This window comes from Geotrypetes seraphini, chromosome 7 (genome assembly GCF_902459505.1).
Source record: "Geotrypetes seraphini chromosome 7, aGeoSer1.1, whole genome shotgun sequence".
Classification (NCBI taxonomy): domain Eukaryota; kingdom Metazoa; phylum Chordata; class Amphibia; order Gymnophiona; family Dermophiidae; genus Geotrypetes; species Geotrypetes seraphini.
This window is the reverse complement of record NC_047090.1, coordinates 23369915-23384292: the sequence shown is the minus strand read 5'-3', so window position 1 is coordinate 23384292 and position 14378 is coordinate 23369915.

Genomic DNA, 14378 nt, shown 5'->3' with positions numbered 1-14378 from the left:
GAAGATTTTTTTCAGGTTCCAGCATGTTGGATGTATCCTCCTTTGTAATTACTGACGAAAAGAACATGTTTAGTCTATCTGCCACTTCTTTTTCCTCCTTCACCACTCCTTTCCTATCTCCATCATCCAGCGGTCCCACCTCCTCCCTGGCCGGCTGCTTCCCCTTAACATATCTGAAGAATGGTTTGAAATTTCGTGCTTTCCTGGCTAGCCACGCTTCATATTCTCTTTTTGCTCTAACCACGCAGTGACATTCTTTTTGATGCTTCCTGTGCTCTTTCCAGTTCTCCCGGTTTTGTCCTTTTTCCATTTCCGGAATGAGTGTTTCTTGTCTCCTATCGCTTTCTTCACTTCTTTAGTTATCCACGCCGGGCCTTTTCTTCGGTTCTTTTTGCATCCTTTTCTAAATCTGGGGATATGCAGATTTTGCGCTTCGCTCACCGTGTCCTTGAATAATGACCATGCTCGCTCTACAGTCTGCGATTTCTTTGAGCTGTTTCTAAGTTTCCTCTCCCCATCCGTGCATATCAGCCTCTCACCTCCCCACACATACGGCTCTTTCTGATTTCTAATCCCCAAATGCATTACTCTGCACTTCTTTGCATTACAATATTCCAACAAAAATTAGCTGGATTCAGTTAACAACTTCTTCAAACCCAAAAAAGCTCTCAATTTTTCAGGCATAAAGAACACATATTTCACCCCTGAAAACTTAACTATACATTTACAAGGATATGCAAGAAAAAAACAACCCCCTCCAATCTCATCATTAAGAAAAGTTTGCGCCGCTCCTGAGTGTCGGGTAACTTCCAGAAATAATCATATCTTCTTTCCATAAAATAAAACCTGAGAGGGTTGGAGTCTGGAGGTGAAAGAGTGACATTCAGGCCCAAACAATTGGGTTCTCTTCCACCCTGAGAGACTGCCGAGTCCTCACTCAACACTGAGAAGGATTTCACAGTGGCAGTATATTTCAGAATCATCTGTTGTTGGGTCACAAGTGTCTCAACCGCCAAGGTAGCAGTCTTGACTGATCCTTTCCATTTAGTATGCGACATCTTGTATAGGAAAAGTAAAGAATCAAAAGCAAAGGTAACAGACGAGCCTCACAAACACTGCCGTCGACCTGCCGCCATCTTGACCACTAGTTTTAAGACACTACATAAGATTTCTCTACTCTTGGTAACAGTATGGGACTTACTGATAGGAGAGTACTTGGATTTGTTTGTTATGTGCTATGATATCTTTATGATTATGATTGACTGTGATATAAATGTGTACATATACGTAGGATGATTGATTATGGTATAAATGTGCCTTTATCGAAAACCATCTCACAAAATGCTAACTCTGTATTGTAACACTTTTACAGAAGCTCATGAAAACTGCTCTGAATTGACTTCCCAGTCATTAGTAGCAGGATAGAAGCTTTCATTAAACAATTATGCATGTAATTTTGTATTCCGCCTTGGATAAAGGAAATAAATCTAAATCTAGTCTAAAAAATTAGGGTGCTCGCAGTTACGCAAGGACTATGTGTGTGTAAATGTAAGCTGTGCCCATGTCGGAGTATGCTAGTTTAATGGAATCTGAGTGGCCTGATGCTGCTACATTGGGATGTCTAATCTAATCTAATCCTTAGGTTTGTATACCGCATCATCTCCACGTTCGTAGAGCTCGACGTGGTTTACAGTAGGAGAAATGTCTATCGTCTATATGTAGGTGTCCATTCATAGAATTTCCCCTTGAAGGAAACGAGAGGTTGATGGGCTTCGCTACACATCAACTGGAAGAGGATAACAGCAGTATCCTGCTGAGAGCAATTATGATCAATCTGAATGCATAACAGTGTTCATATGCCGAGAGGAAGGGGCAGACCCTGCGATTTTCCCATAGTCTATGGGTCTTTAATACAACAAATTCTGATTTATTTCAGCAATAAATTGAGGTCAACGCCATAGTTGCTGTCGGTTTAGATTGGGCATAGAACCTTCTTTGAGTCGAAGTAAATAAAAACTCTCTCTGTCCAGTCCCACGTGTTTCCAGTAGCTGAAACAAGCACATTCAGAGAGCCATAGTTCGTGCCTCGGGTTAGCTGCTGCTCACACTGTGAAATGTGTTTCAAATAGGACTGCGGCTGCCAAGAACAACTTCATTTCCTTTCCCGAAGTTGGCTGCTAGAGTAAGGGAATACAGAGGCTATGGAAAATTTCAAGTGTGTTTAGAAATGCCTCTTTCATGCTGCTTTCACTTTAGAATATGGATGGGTGATGGAAATAATGAGATTCAGCAGGCATTCTAGGCACACTGTTTATTTAAGATTCATTACAATTTGATTAGTTTGTGATTTCTACGTCTTGCTTAAGGGATAAATTCATCAGAGTTTATTCTCCATACCGAGGTGCCAGCTATGCAAAAACATGGAAGATTGGGAGCCCCTGCCATCTCATTTCAGACCCGCATTAACGCGCTAATGTGCGCTTAACGTGAGAAAAACAGTTTACTGCAAAATGCGTTAAAGCTTTGCAGTAATTCACTTGTCAGCACAAACTAATCAAGCATTTCTTTTTTGGGGAGGGGGGTTTCAGGAGGGGGCATGTCACGGGCTGGGACCAGGTGTGAAAGCAACGTCAGAACATTTAGTGCTTCAGGCTGTGGTAGAACCCGTGGCTTAGTAAAAGGGGGGGATAATGAGAAAATAAGAGTACTACACAACTGGATGATTTTAAGTGTAGTACTAACTATTATTTATTCATTTGTTTTATCAGTATGGGTATTGCAATGTGCTATTCAATGGTCTCACAGTGAAGAACATACAACGTCTCCAGTGTGTACAAAACATGGCAATCAGACTTCTAAAAAAAAAAAAAAAAAACATTCCATGCCTGTTTCCCAGGCTCTAGCGTCTACTCGCTGGCTGCCTGTAGCCAAATGTTGTGTCTTCAAGGGCCTGATGCTAGCATTCAACCTTGCACGACATAGCACTGAGCTACACGACGACCAAGCTTCCTCTGTACGGGCTGAACAGGTTCCTTCACTACCAGGATGAAATACGCCTGAAAACACCACCTTGTCGTGCCCTTCAACTGCAAACCTCCAAATGACGTTCCTACTGCCACTGGAATCAACAGCCCCCACAGATTAGATCCCTGGAAAGACTCCTCAACTCCAGGTAGCCCAAAATTCAGAGATCAGAACTTTGTTTAGGTTGGGGAGATTTTTTTCTGGGGAGGGGGAAAATAAAAAAAAAAAAAAAAAACATATTTTTTTACCTCCCTGCTGCCTTCCCGGCCTTACCTGGTGGTCTAGCGGGCTTTCGGGGCAGGAGCGATCTTCCTACGCTCCTGCCCCGTGCAGATCGCCATGAGGAAATGGCTGTAGGGAGTTCCCGTCGTAGTCTCGAGAGACTACGGGAACTCACAGCAGCCACTAGGAAGATCGCTCCTGCCCCAAAAACCCTCTAGACCACCAGGTATGGCCGGGAAGGCGGCAGGGAGGTGGGGGTGGGTCAGAGCCGGATAATCACGGTTTTTCACCATTCGCGGTCCGGCTCTGCCCATATCCCCCGCGAATAACGAGGGAGAAGTGTAGTACTAATTGTAATACCATTTTTTCCATTCATTTTTCATATATACGCACAATATCATCTTATTAACAACACATAATGGTTAACTACAAAATTAAACTACACAAAGCACACTTAATGCTTCTCAACATTCATTCCTACCAGAACACAGATAACCCCTATGCAAATACAGGACCACAAACTAAAAGTACTAATATATACAAACGAAACCCTAAGATTCAAGATTCTGCATGCAGTACAACCCCAGAGAAATAGAAACAAATGCATTTCTTCCTGAACAGTGCAAAATATAGACAGCAGATGTAAATTCTCAAAATTGACACAATTCAATCACTAAATTGAAAATAAAATCATTTCCCCTACCTTTGTTGTCTGGTGATTTTGGTTTTCAAACCATCTGGCTGCACTTCCTTCTGTCTGTGCTCTTAACTGTGTATCTATGGCCACCTTATCCATTTGCTGTTTTACTCTCCTTCACTTTCTGCCATACATCCCATCTTCGGGCAGCAGACATGAAGCCAGCCTCCCACCGTCAGCCTGCCCCGGAAGTGTTCTTTCTGCAGCACTTCTTCTTCCCGCTTTGGCAGGACACTGCAGAAAGAACACTTCCATTGCAGGGTGACGGTGAGAAGCTGGCTTTACTCCCAACCCTCCCCCCTCCCATGGAGATTGTTCCATCCGGACCCCCACACACACCGAGTCCTGACTCCCCCCCCCCATCAAGGAGATCATACAACCCAGGCCTCCCAACCCCCCTCTCCACAAAGGTCGTGGACAGGAGGGATGCCCACTCCCTCCTGCCTTGGCCACCTGGCTCGTCCATGCCCCCAACCTGTCGCCGTACCTTATATAGATAAAGCCAGCAGGAGGGATGCCCAGGCCCTCCTCTCTAAAATGGTAGGCCTTCCCCTTCATGACAAATCCTGGTATGCACCGGGAGGGGCCTAAGGCCCTGTTTGGCTCAGGTGCTATGGCTCCTCCCAAGGGGGGGCCCAATCAGAGCCTTAGGCCCCTGCCCAGTGCATCATAGGGCCCTGAGTGATCCATAAACTGGAGTGATTCACTTCTTCCTGTCATCCACCATTAAACTGTAAATTGAGTTTATTACTTTATTATAATTGCTCCTTTTTTCCTGCAATTCCATTCTCTAATCCCAGGTCTTGTTGGCTCTTTGCAATAATATGGTAACAGCCCTGGTCTTTAGACAGCCTCAGCACCCTGGGGTTGTGGGTTCAAAACTCTACAAAAAAATCCCACATCCAGGTATTTAAAATGAGAAAAGAGGGTTGAAGGTCTCAAAAACCTGCTTGGATTTGGGTACCATTACTGCGTGCCAAGACTGACTGGTTCAGGATTTCAAGTTCTGCATGTTTAAGATAAGTAACTTCTGCTATTGAGAATTAAAAATTAAAAATAATACAAGCAGAGAAAGTTTTGAGCATAGGAGGAGGAGGGTAAGAGGGTTGATGATTGAAATCCTGAACCAGTCAGTTCAAACCCATACTGTTCCTTGTGACCCTGGACAAGTCACTTAATCCCCCCCCCCCGCCATTGCGCCAGGTACATTAGATAGATTGTGAGTCCACCGGGACAGACAGGGAAAAACCATTCTGAGCTCTCTTGGGAGAACGGTATAGAAAATTGAATAAATAAATAAAGTTAACAGAGCTCCAAAAGAATCAAGACCCTGATGCACAAAAGGTTTCCTTGTGAATAAAACTGGTTTTAACCAGTCTTACTTGCAAGGAAACTCTCCTGCGATGCTCAAAAGGGTTCCCCGTGGCTGCTACCGATCATCACCGGACCTGCACACAGCTTCATCTTGGCCATGCCGTAAAGACAGGTTGTGTTCAGTCAGCAGCTTGCTGCCATTTGAGCAGCAGCACTATTGAAAGCATTTGCTTTGGATCTAGGCTTGGATTAAATTGCAGTTTAAGAAGAGTAGGATCAAAGGAGAGATCAAAGGCAGGCCCCATTCCCAGGAGGTATTGCTGATCCCCCTGGTATCAGGTATCAAACTGGTGTCCTCTACACACAAATACAATCTATGGTTACCTGTAAAAAAGGGGACGGACAGGCATCTCTCTTAGTATAACTTTGTGTTTTTGTCCATTCTTGAACTCTTCCAGCTGGTTAGAAATTCCACAAAAAGGTTATCCTATTTAGCGGAGGTTAATACAACAGATAAGAAAAATTTGGATTAGCAGTAACACACGTAGAATAGTTGGCAAGCTCCCAAGCCAAAAATAGCCTTTTCAGAGGCATCACAGCAAAGCTGATATTTGAACCTGTTGACCCTATTTTGCATTTCATTTTCTGCCATGATATGGGGGATTCTGCCAGATCAGATGCTTGTACTTTCTGTCATCCGCTCCCAACTGAAGGCACACACAGCCCTCCAAACCACAGACCACACTTACCAAGTAGCCATCCTTGACCAAATTTTCCCTCGGCAAATTTTTGCCCAAGGGCAGAGTTGGCTAGGATATACGAATCATGGCAGCTCCCGGGGAACTTGGACACATCAAGGATCCTCAGGTTTGAATCGCAGACCACTTGCGCATTCAAGGAGTATCCCATCTTGCGGTTGCATTACATTATCTTTACATCCGATGAGGGAATAAATAAGACCTGGGTACAGTCAAATGGCACCCAAGACATTAGGCATGCCAGCAATCCGGAAAAAGTCCAGTTTAATTTCTCCCTCTGGGAAGTTCATATAATGTTTGGCACATTTCTTCAGGGCTCGCAGTACCTGGCCCAAATGTCTAGACACAGATGACTGGTCACACCACTGCTACTCCCAATCACATGCCGGAAGGTTCTTATGCCAAGGAACTGCAGGGCAGTCAGCAGTTTCACCAGCTCAGGCACTGCATGGGACCGAGCTGTTGATGGATCAATATCGGCTCTGATCTCCTTATATATAGATCTAAAATCACTGCCCTGCTTAGGCGACAATCATTCACCACCCTTTGGTCTGACATCTCTTGCAAGACCACCTGCACACGATACACAGGGGGGCAGGCGAATGTACTAGAATTCTCTGGGCTGCTGTACCTCCCTCCTTCCATCATCATCATCATCTCCTCTCCGAACATCCTGCAGAAAGCGGGCACATAAACCTCTATCCATAATGTTGTCTGCTGTAGTACAAAGCGCATGTGGATCACAAACGCATACAATTCATGGGCTTTTTATATTATACAGCACAAAAACAATCCCAGCATGCTTTGTGGGTTTTTCTTGCCGTAAAGCAAATCACTGCCGACGAATGTCATGTACATGCCCCTCCCCTCCGCTCTCCTTCCTCGCCCCCTCTTGCCACACATGCACATGAACCCTTCTCCTGTACCTCTAACGTTCCAGGCGCAAGCAGCCACCCCAACCTGCTGCTCACGCCAGCAATGGCTTTTCCTCCGACGTCAATTCCCAGGTGCGGGTCCAGGAAGTGATGTCAGAGGAAGAGCCGACGCTGGTGCGAGCAGTAAGTTGGGGTGGCTGCTTGCCCTGTAACTTTAAAGAGGTATGGGGGAAGGAAAGGGAAGCGTGTGGGGATGGGGCACCCCATCAAGATGGTGCCCGGGGTGGACTGCCCCCGTCCCCCCCCTTAACAAGCCATTGCAAACTGCTTGGATGCTCTGTGGCGCAGCGAGAGTAAGTGGCACCCGGGGCAGTGGTGCCCCTCCCCTGCCCTCTTCTCTACCCCTGCTGCGCATCCACGTCCCCCCCTCCCAATACCTCTTTAACTTTTCTGGCGCAAGAAGCTTTACCAACTTGCTGCCTGCATTGGCGTTGGCTCGCCCTCTGATGTCATTTCCTAGGTGTGGGACCCAGAAGTGATGTTAAAGGGAGAGCCAATGCCAGCGTGAGCGGTTGGTTGGAGTTGCTACTCATGCCAGTGAAGAGCTAGAGGGAGGGGGGAGGGGACGTGAAGGCTTGCGCACAGCGGGAGGAGGGAGAGGAAGAGGGGTGCAGGCACCCCCGGCAAGATGGTTACTGGGGTGGACCATCCCCCCTTACTATACCACTATGTCCACTATTTATGCTAACCCAGTTAGAACTGGTTTAGCCTCAGGCACTGTACGTTTGCAGCATCAGGGGCCTCAGTAAAGGAGAACGCAGTCACCGCCAAAGCCGCGGTGCTAAGGTTTCATTGCCTTATACACAAAGTATACACCAAAGAGCAGTAGAAGTTAATGGGTTCTCAGAGGGGTACATCCTGAATACGAGCGCACTTGAAAAAAACAATGTGATTGTGAGATGGATTAAATTAAATAAATATGTAAAGCGGGATGTCCTCAGTGTGAGAGGTCAGCGAGGGTAGAAAATTCTCTAGCGCTGTACCCAAGAAGGCACGGGTTAAAGAACCTCTGCCCGCACACCATCACTGGACACCTCACATGTGCTCAAATTAATAGTAATAACTTAAACAATGATATAAAATTCATCAATCACACAAGTGCCCAAGTAAAACAGGGAGTCTTGTTCCGAGAGCCCCCCCCCAGCCAACTCCTGTACATGAACTCAGACTTAGCTGGAAGATTTGTCCTTTGGTCTGTAGTCAATAAAGGAGGGCAGAATTCTTACACTACCTCATAACCAGGTTCACAAAAAGTAATCATTTTAGTCACATCCTACAACCCCCGGCTATATAAAACAGGAATTTACAGTATGAAGGTTAGATCATGGTGCCCATGGGTTTGTCCTTAAGTGTGTGAAACCAGTCAAAAATCTTCCCTTTGCTTTTAAAAAGTGAACATTGATCATCCAGGACTGGCATTTTTATCACTCAAAGATAAATAACTACCGCAGACTTAGCAGCACACGTATGAAAGGACTACGAGGTATATTATCACAGATGACATGGAAAAAATATGAACTAGGACCAGCCATTAATCAAACTAGAAATACTATTGTCAGAAAATTGAAATTGGTTATCTCCTTTGTTTTATCCCTTGATTGAATGTACTGGAAGGGGGGGGAGGGATAATTCATTTTGTATTGTTACTGATGGATTGTAAGTGCTGATTCTGTTTATTAATGTATGTATAATTTTATGCACTTTGTATTAGCCTTGAAAATTTAATAAAGTAAAAAAAAAAAAAAAAAAAGAAATTGGATATATGAACATTCTTTCACCTTCGAGTTTTAAATTGTGGTTCCATCCTCAAGTGGGTATTCTCTGGGAAATTTCCAAGAGCCACTGGCTGGATGTAGGATTGCCACAGGAACCCAGAAATATGCCCCACGTGGTACACTGCCGAGCACTCCACCCTGCCCACTGTGTCATGGCACATCAAGGCAATGAAAATGGATGGGATACAGTTCTGGTCCAACCTCCACCCCTCTGGGCCTCCCTCCCACCATTCTCACCCTCACCTGCCCTACCCTACGCTCCCACCTTTCACCAGTCATGACCCTGCCCCACCCCACCTTTCACCTATTTTTAGTCCCCCTTCCCATCTTCTTAAGTTTAATATTTTATTGAAATTTTGTAAATAAATATACAACAAAAGATATAAGAACATATTGACTAGGGGACACTCGATGAAGTTACAGGGAAATACTCTTAAAAAACAATAGGAGGAAAATTTTTTTCACTCGGAGAATAGTTAAGCTCTGGAACACGTTGTGGTAAGAGCAGATAGCGTAGCTGGTTTTAAGAAAGGTTTGGACAAGTTCCTGGAGGAAAAGTCCATAGTCTGTTATTGAGAAAAACATGGGGGAAGCCACTGCTTGCCCTATATTGGTGGCATGGAATATTGCTACTCCTTGGGTTTTGGCCAGGTACTAGTGACCTGGAATGGCCACCGTGAGAACGGGCTACTGGGCTTGATGGACCATTGGTCTGACCCAGTAAGGGAGGGGTGTCAAACTCAGGCCCGTGGGCCAAATCTGGCCCACAGTGTAATTATATTTGGCCCGCAAGCAAATACCAAATGTCTACTAGAGTTGGCCAGCCAGGTATGTCAATTGGGTTTTAATTCATCATGCAACCATCGATTTCTTTGGCGTCCAACCTTTTTATTCAGATCTTTGGGCGTTTTTTTTGGTGCCACGTTTTGCTTATGATTACGGTTGTGACTGTGGCACTTGTCATGTGACCCCCTTTTTAAATTACCTGTGTTTTTCGAGCCGGTTTTACTTTTGGCTTGCTCAGCTCAGAACGCTGCAGATTGTCTCTACTAGGTAAGAGCCACCATGGCTTTATTTCATTCTTCCTTTTAACGTGCACATAGTTATTTTAAGTTACTTAAGTTACCATAAAATATTAGCTGATAACTTGTTTGTTTTTTATTTCTCAAATTTCAAATTATATTTACAAGAACAAACTCTTGTTACAGTAATACAGCTTGAGGTATACAAAGAAAATGTCATACAATATTGAAAGAAAAATTGTTTAAAGCTCCTTAGACCACAAAACATTGGAGGAGGAATTCTAAATAAGTGAAGAGAAACTTATAATTTCAAGTAATCAATCAAGGAATAGGCTTAACAGCAATGAATCCCATTTTAACTAAGTGCTGTTCACAACTAAACATTCCCTGTAGCCAATTTCTTCAAATCTAAGAAGGCTCCTAGTTGTTCAGGAAAATAACACATATTTAACCCCTAAATATTTAACTAGACATTTACAGGGGCAGGCTAATAAAAATGTAGCTCCCAAAGAGACTATTTCAGGCCTCATTACAAGAAACAATTTCCTACGTTCCTGTGTCTGTCTAGCAACATCGGGGTACAAATAAACTTTTTGAATTTTAAACATTCAAGGTATTTTTTAAACATTTCGATAGGAGAAACCCCCAGAGACCTAGGAAAGTTCAAAAGGCGTATATTCAAATGACGAATGAAGTTTTCCAATTGTTCAACCTTGCGATTTAATTGATTTTTATCCTTAATTAGTCCAACAGTTAAGTCTTGAAGCTTTTCCACCTTTTCATTAACTTGTTTTAAATTGCTGGAGAAATATTCCTTAGTCCCTTCTAATTTAAGTCCCAAAGAATCAACTGTACTTACTAAAGTTGCTACTTCTCGTGAAGACTTGGCTACAGTGGCGGTCAGACTGGAGAGAGCGTCCCAGATACTCTCCAGTGTAACCACCGGAGGTTTAACCAAAAGAGAGCTGACCTTGTCAGCTCCCAGCTCTCCCTGCTCCTTTGTTGCTCTCGCGGCTTTTGCCCCTCAAACTGGGGTTTCCCCTGCACTCTCCATTCGGCAGAGCTCCTCAGACATTGCTGCGTGTGAAGCAGGGCACGGTGGTGGAACAGCGAAAGGGGGAGACAGAGATGTTTCACAGGCAAGGTCCTCCGCTTCTCCTCGAGCGGGGGAAAGCGCCATCATCACCCCAGGAAATGAAGGAGTCTGTCTCCACAGGATTCAAAACTGAGGTGAACTCACGAATCGACCGCTGCTGTAGGGGGGAGGAAGTTCGTGGCGTCGAGGGATCAACCCAAACTATCCCCTTGCGCTTGATTCTGTAGCCACCAGGCCCTGGACTAGGCAAATAGCGCCCCGGGTGTACCACAGATAAATTGCGCTGGCGTGCTGCTCAAACTGGAGACAGTCCCCACAGGCCAAGAATCAGATAAACCAGTCAAGAGGAAACCAGGTAATTAGTTAAATGATATCCAGGGTTCTTTATTCCACAAAACAAAATCAAAATGGCAAACAAGAAACAAAAAGGAAAAACTCAAAGCAAAAATCCTGGTCAGCAAATCAGGATATACACAGTCCCTGTGCTATAGCAAGAGTAGCACAGCTTCCTGCAACTAGGCCTCACCTGGGCCTAGGCCTTGTTCTGGCCCTAAAACTGGGCCTTTTTCAAAAGAGAGTTAAGTCCAACTATCACAGTGCAATAACCTTCACTGCATTACTTCCACAAAACATAAATGCAAAAGAAAAACATTCAGGAGACCTTCAGCTCTCTGCTCCTGAGCTGGGGCAGGAGAACTGCCAAGTCTGTCATCAAGCTTCACATAACATTCAATATTCCCACCCGAGGTCTTGACAAATTTCTCCCTCATTGAAACAGCTCTCAGTCCCTGTATGTTACTGCATCCAGACCCATAAGCAATGCAGTTAAAACAAAAAGCAAACAAAACATTTCTTCAGTGGAACAAACTGTGAAAGCAACAGTCCTTTATAACAACCCCACCACAGAGTCCAGCCCCCACCTGGGGCCTTGCATTGGGCCTCACTAGAACTGTGAACCCAGGTAGCACAAAAAAAAGAAAAAGAAAAAAAAACCCTCTTCCTTTCTAAACTGCAGGCTGCAACACAAGCCTTGATAATTGTCCAAGCAAAACTACAAACCAGCATTCAAAACCAGTTTACTTCAAAACAGTGGCCTCCTTGGAAAACTTCACAAAAAGAAAACACAGTTTTTTTAGTTAGTAGCCTTGCAGGCAATACCTATTTCCATTGCCTCAGGTTCTGGAAATATTTGTTTACAAACCTCCATTTCTTCCCCTTCTCCTGGCAAGGAGCTACATTCTCCACTTCCATGGGTTCCATGGGTTGCTCTGGACTGGCTGGCAGCTGAGCACTGGAGAGAGGACCCTTTCCCTTCCTTGTCCTCTCTAACTCTGGAGAGAAAGCTGCTGGCTTTTCAGTGAGAAAGCCACACCCTGCTCTCAGTGTGTCTGTGCTGTTCTGAGGCTCTCTTGGGCTCCCCCTGTGGATGTTGTGGTAACTGCAGCATTTTCTCACAGGGGCATTTTGCCTAAACCTAATATTCACAGGTGTGGGGACAAACCTAGCAGAGCTGGGCTGAGTCTCCATGTCCTCAGCTTCTGAATGGTCAGAAAGAAACTCATCTTCAGTCAGATCCTCTCCCTAGTGTACCTAGGCTGCTGGGCTCTGCAGGGCTTGGGAACAACTTTCCTAGCCCTGTCTCTGCCTCTCCTGGGGTTTCTAGCTGGGAACACATCAGGCACAGAGTCTGACTGGTCACAGTATGTGGCATCGCTATAGAGGTAAGAGAAAGGAAACGCTATTGGGTCGACTCAGGAGCGCAAGTCATAGGCTGCCGCCATCTTGGATTCTTCCTTAAGCCTCGGCTTATTCCTAGCTGATGGTTTTTATGTTTTTTTATAGTCTATTGCCACACTTCAAAGTTTGTTAGTGCAGGACAGCTACAGTTTATTCACGCTCTGCAGCAGAGACTTTTTATTTATGCATTTTTAAACCTTTCTGCGCACAAAGTTTTGTTATTTATTTTTCACTATTTATATCATACTTTCTTTGTTGGGTTTTAGTTTATGATGTGCTTCTTTGGCCACTTTTAAGTTTATACTCTTTTAGTTTCTTTTGCCAAACTTTGTCCTTAAACATGGTTACGACCACGGCACTTGTTTTATGCTCCTTCCCCCTTCTTTTTAGAGCGCTGAAGATTGTCCTCACCAGGTGAAGGTAAACATCAAGGTTGGCCTGCAACTTTGTCCAAGTTTTTAATTTTTGCCCACTGTGTATTTGAGTTTGACACCCCTGATATAAGAGGCATGTAGTGCTTTCAGTGCTTCTTTTTCCCTCCCTCCAACCGCTAAACCCTCCCTTCCCCCGCAGGTACCTAAGTTAAGTCCAAAACACCGTTTAAAATGGACTTAAGAGAAATTGCAAGGCGCCTACTGGCACCAGAATCATACCTCTGGAGGCACCTACTGATACCTAATGCCATTGTAGGCATGGCTAATGCCAGAAGTTGCAGTAAGCACCAGTAGGCGCCATTTACATCCAAAGGTAGGCACCAGAAATATAGGCCTTGAAAACCCTGGTCTACATTTCCGGCGCCTACCTTTGTAAGAGGCACAACTCTCTACATGGCACCATCACCTGACTGACACGCGATTGGCGGCCATTTATAAGGCAGCTGCCGATAAAGGCACTGTTTACAAAATCCAGGCCAAAGACCCTAAAATTAGGCGCATAACTTCATTATTTAATTAGTTTAATCAGCGCTGAAATTGGCTTAAATTAAAATTAATTGCTAGTTAGGCACTTAAATCGTTAGGTGCCTAGTCCGAGGAGCCTAACAGAAAGTAGGTGTGGTTAAGAGCAGATCTTGGGCATGTTTTCTATGTAGGTGCCTAAAATGGACTTAGGCACCGGTATTTAGACCAAGAAAACCCTGGCTTAAATAGTGGGCACCTAAGACTTTGCTGCCTACAGCTGCCTAAGATCAATTTACGTGCTGCTAGGAATGATTCTATGCATGGTGCCTAACTGAAGAACGATCGCTGCTATGCGCTGCATTCCTCAGCACATTTTTTTATAGGCATTGTTTATATGATTGGGACCAAAATGTGTGCTAAGCTAGTATTCTATAAAGGTCATTCCACGCAGAGCGCTCTCTAAAGAATACTATCTTAGCATGGATCATCCTGGCAACTAACTTTGGGCACATTTATTGAATTTCCTCCTATACCACTCAAACATTTATTTATTTAAGAAAACTTATATTCCGCATATACCTAAGTGGATTACAAAAACAAACAAACCATAATCAGAAGATAAAAACACCAAAACAGTATAAAACAAAACAAAATACAGATAACATTTCCATTAATCACTACTTCTTAACCACTTAAAAAGCGATGTTTCAAATCATTTTTTTTTAACTCTGAAAGTTATTATTCATTCTCAATTGTCCAACCAGATTATTCCACAGCTTCACTCCTGCCGCTGAAATAGCCATAGCTCTGGTACTAGCATACCTCACATGCTGTAACACACACACTCTTACTCAACCAGACCCTGCCACCCTGCGACACACATTTTACCATGTCTCTTT